At 33.1% G+C, this 5,373-nt stretch overlaps 1 pseudogene; it reads left to right on the forward strand.

Annotated features, from left to right (window-relative positions):
• The first annotated feature begins 2,886 nt into the window (after nucleotides 1–2,886).
• Nucleotides 2,887–3,709, forward strand: LOC140235761 (uncharacterized; annotated as a pseudogene).
• The last annotated feature ends 1,664 nt before the right edge of the window (nucleotides 3,710–5,373 follow it).

Below are 5,373 nucleotides of genomic sequence, written 5' to 3' on the forward strand. Positions count from 1 at the left end.
TCACTATATATAAAGGTATATCTTTGAAGTTATGGTCAAAAGAAGCAAAAATTTTCTTATTATTCTCTTTATTTTTCTTGACCTTTAATCGCAAATATCTCCATTTGGCAAATATGGACTTATCGGTTTTTGCAAACAAACTCTTCATATATATATATATATATATATATATATATATATTGCAAAGGGTTGAAAATGGAGCAAAATCTGAATGCTTACTAAAAAAATTACCTTTAATCTAATGAGACTGATATATGCTTCCATTTTAATTAACTCTAACAAAATGATATTGTACACTATTCAGCTATTACTCGTATGTCAATGTCAGTATTATCTGATATATTTTTGCACTATTAGGGAATAAAAGTGAGGATTTTTTTTTTAACACATAGTATAACATATGAAGAGTTTGTTCGCAAAAACCGATAAGTCCATATTTGCCAAATGGAGATATTTGCGACTAAAGGTCAAGAAAAATAAAGAGAATAAAAAGAAAATTTTTGCTTCTTTTGATCATAACTTCAAAAATGTACCTTTATATGTAATGACCAATATATCATTTAAAAGGTATGATTTTGTACTTTATGACAGAGACCGCACTTCAAAATCTTCAAAAATGGACTTATCGGTTTTTGCAAACAAACTCTTCATATATAATATAAGAGAGAGGGAGAAAGAGAAAAAAATAAGCGGAAGGAAGGAAGCAACTAACTAATTTCCAATCGCTTTACAGGCCTTTCATCAATGAAAGCAAAATTCACATATCATGTCAAAGTGTGCCACTGTTTGCTATTACGCGTTGCACGCAGAGCTGACATCATCTGCTCTTTAGAACACAGACGTCTCGCATTTTGCTGCGAAACTTTGAGCTTTGGATTTAAGAATAATTCCCCAGATCCCGGTATTTCTCAATAACTTTTAGTTTCCGGTATGGGACGAGAAAAGGTCAGATGGGTAAGTACACGAAATTTGTTGAGATTTTGTTTTGAAATATGACAAATCCTTACCATTTCCTGTTCATTTTGTATCCATTTATTTTTGCCATATGGAACGAATTACATGTATACAGGCTAACAAGATGGTATGATACGAAGGGGATTACCTATTGTGGCACACAGTTTGCGAAAGATTTACAGGCATGGATACAAAAGCTCTGGTTGAATTTTGTCTGGTGCTTTGCAGTGTTTACATGTCATATTACTCAAATTTTGATTTAAGAAAGTCACAGTAGCCTTGTTTCTGTAAATAATATTGAACATAATCTTTATCATTACTGCTTCGTACTTGTTTTGATCCTTCGAGCACGATCGAGGGGATATGGCCTTTGCCCATGCATCACAAACTTGCACCACAAATTTTAAACAGTGCATGAAACTGTTGAATATTTCAAGATGCGTCTCAATAGATACTATTTAAGATACTTTTTTTGTGCAGCTGCAAATCGAGCAATTCAAAGTGGTGTAATCTTCTTTACTTCACTTATAGTATGGCGGAGTTCATAGATAAAAGATAGTGAAGACAATTCTGATCATTTTCATTACTCTCCATATGACTTTTTGACTATACGATGATGAAAAAACTTTAATGTCTGCGTATGGTCCACAGATATATATATATTTTTTTTTCTTTCTAAATCAAAAAAAAAAAAGTTTTCATGCATCATAACTAGTTTCGTTAAAACAAAATGCTGGTGAACATAATACTATACTATATTGTTGACGATTGATTATAATTTAATGGATACTTTTCTACACTTTTTTTAGAAATATACTAGTAAATGTTATTTGGAACATACAAACTCAGCTTTGAAAGAACAACACAAGATCAAAATAAAAAAGCAATAATTGACATGCGATTAGCAGGATATTTAAACACATATCTGTATGATTAGTACAGTAGATATTTCTTTTCACCTTTAAAATAAGATATGAATGCCCGAAAAACTCTGAAATCCATCAGTATGGAATGAACAATTTGGGCATGTAAGGCGAAAACAATATATTTGAATACCACAAAGTTGTGTTCAGACGCTAGACTGTTATTGAAGAAAACTGAAGAAATTAAGACTGAAGAGAAGCAAATCGAGACAGCAAAAATACTGAAATTAATCTATTCGACAAACAAGTTATAATATGAAAAAATCAAGTAGAGTCGGGAAGCTTTTAAATGGTTAGAAATTTATATGGACCTACATGCGAAGTTTGTTTTGGATGTGTCACGGAACAAAGATGACGTTATATTATATTAAACATTAACATTGATTAAAGAAATTGTAGTTTACAGAGACAATTTTTATCTTAAGCACCTATAAACAAAGGTACTATTATGTGAATGAACAGGTGAAATGATAAGATAGGGATACAGCTGATTTAACTATTTACTTATTATAGAACGAGGAGAGCAAGGAGATAGGAGCTACTGGTACAAATTGCGCATTTTCTGAAGTGAAGTCCCACCTTCTGGATATTTGTGTGTTGTATGACTGAATGGTGAACCTTCTGGAATGAAGTAGTACCATACTGGCAGGATGTAAGTTCAAGAAAAGGAAAGACTTGCTCAGTTTTCTTATTTCTCATTTGGATTCAGTTTAACTGTCTTTTTGCCTCAGTCCCGTGCTCACCAAGTTGTGTTAGCTGCTGCCATCCAGTATGTCACAGAACACTGGACTCTGACTTTAATTTGCACAGCACACTACGTGTCTACCTATTCGGTCTCCCCGCGCAGTGTTGCGTGAATGCACTCTTCCTAATCACTTCTTTTGTTTGTCGGGGAGCACCACGTACCTCGAGACTCCCTAAGTATGTATGTAAGGGGTGATTATTTCAGGGACTATTCAGCACCTTGCATTGTTTACAATGTGGTGAAGTGCCTTGCTCATCAATCGGTATGCCAGGGACCAGGGGTCAAAAGAAATCACGTTCTTCTGTTTCTACCCCTTGTGTTGATGCTTCTGAATTCTGTCAACAGATATATGAAAGGGTCTGAGAATTCTTCAACAGTGAGCAGTTCGAGTTGTTCAAAGTTTCCCTTGTGGAAACAGTCTGCAATGACATGCAAAAGCTTCAAACGCAACTAGAAATTACGTAAAGCAAGTTTATTGAATTGGAGGCTGAAGTGAAATGCAAGGCGAGTGTCATCATGCCACTGCAAAAACAACACGAACTTGACTCAGCCGATATAGACAAGCTCAAACGAGACATGAATGATGCTGACCAATACTCTCGTCATAACTACGTGCGGCTATATGGCATCCCGGAAAACCCAAAGGAGGATACAGACCAGGTGATGTTTGATCTGGCCTCGGAGAAGCTGAACATGAAGCTGCAGCGACATGAGATTGACAGGTCTCACCGTGTGGGTGCCCCACGAACCACCAGTTCAAGACAAGGAGAGAGGAAATAACCTCCTCCACGTGCCATCGCAGTCAAGTTCACCACTTACCGCACCAGAGACATGGTCATCAAAAGCCGGAGAAGACTGAAAGGTACTCATGTAGGGATTGAGGAAGATCTCACAGCAGAAAATTGCCTCCTGTTGACACAAAGCAAAAGAAGAAGTAGAAAGAAATGACAAACTGTGTGCAGCGTGGTCCAGTGATGGCAGAGTCATCATGCTGATCAAATCAACCAATGGATCCACTGTGAGAAAGAGAATATGATCAGTCAGTGAATTGAAAAAAAGTTTTAAACAAAATATGTTGTTTTCGTAAACCGATATCTATGCATAAAATATGTAAAACTAATGTAATTTCCTTGATACTTATTGCATCCTCATTCAGTCATTGGGAGCAGACTCTCTTTTCGCTCTCATCTTCTCCTATACATGTTCTTAGTTCTTGAAGTTAAATTATTTATTGTGTGTAGTGAGTCTTTTTTGTTGTTCAATATCTTTTTCTGATATATTCAACCAATGCCAGTTTTCTCACGTGCAATCTGAATTTCAAAAATTACGCGAACATATTTCTCCTGCTAGCGATAACGATTATGTCTCTAATCAGTAGTACTATTCAACCCAAGATTTCAACACCGTTTTACATTTCAAAGTGATTGCAACAGAAAATGAATCTCCCCTTCATTGTATTCATTTTCATTGTAGGAGCATGTCTCATAATTTTGATAATTTAAACGTATTTCTAACTCCAATTGATATTGCAACAACTATAATGGGTATTTATGAAACATGGCTGAATGGTAACTCACCTCTCGATTTGTACAGGCTTGATAATTATTCTTTCTTTGCAAATAGTCGTAAATTCAAGAGAGGTGGTGGAGTTGGTTTGTATATTTAAAAAAAGTTCAATTTAAACGAAGGACTGATTTAGATGTAAACATTTATTATATTGAAAGTATATTTTCTGATTTTATGAAAGCTTTAAAGGAATTATTGCAAATTGTGCAAAATTAGAAAAAGTGTTTTACCTGATAGGTGATTTTAATATTAAACTTTTAAGATTAGATAAAGAGCAATATGTAAATGATTTATACATATATATATATATTATATATATATATATGTTGTTTGTTCATAATATGTTTCTTCTCATATTATCCTGCAAGGGTTACTCTAGACTCGGTTTCGTTAATTGGTAATATATTTAGAAACGATGATAGTGTAAATAATCTTTACCTGGGCTTCTTTTCAGTGATATAAGTGATCATTTTTCCTATACAGTATATTGTATTTGCAATACAATTACTATTTTTTAATGTTTTTATAAACGTGAAATCAGTGAGACAAAAACAAATAGAATTACAATTACGCAGAATTTGAACAGTTTCCAATGGAATATCATATTTTTTTTAATGCCAATGATTGTTACAATGAATTTATAAATGTATTCTCAAATTATCATGATGTATTGTTTTAAAGGAAGATAAATCAAAAAACTTATGAAAAATAAAAACCATTTGTATAAGTTATAGTAAAAAAAAAATCAAACTGATTATAGAAAAATGGTATATAAGTATATAAGAAAATGAGAAACAAAGTTTTTGATAAAATCAAGCAGGCAAAAAACTGTATTATAAGATTCAATTTTAAGCTGCGCATGGTGACAGTAGTAAAACGTGAAAAGTGATTAATAGGGCTTTGTGAAAACAAACAATGAAATCCTGTGTTAATAAGATTATTGTTGATAATGAATTGATTTCAGATAAGAATATAATTCCTTATGTTTTAATGAGTATTTTGTTAATGTTGGTTAAGATTTGAAATGTAAGTTTCATGTTGATAAGAAGTCACCTATTGTAAAAATATATCACTAAAAATGAGAAGTCTTCATTTTTTTAAACAAATGTTTCCTGATGTAATTGTTGATATTGTGAATAATTTAAGAATGATACTAGCCCAGTTTCAGATGAAATTGCAGTTTGC

Source organism: Diadema setosum, chromosome 12 (genome assembly GCF_964275005.1).
Source record: "Diadema setosum chromosome 12, eeDiaSeto1, whole genome shotgun sequence".
In the NCBI taxonomy this organism is placed as follows: domain Eukaryota; kingdom Metazoa; phylum Echinodermata; class Echinoidea; order Diadematoida; family Diadematidae; genus Diadema; species Diadema setosum.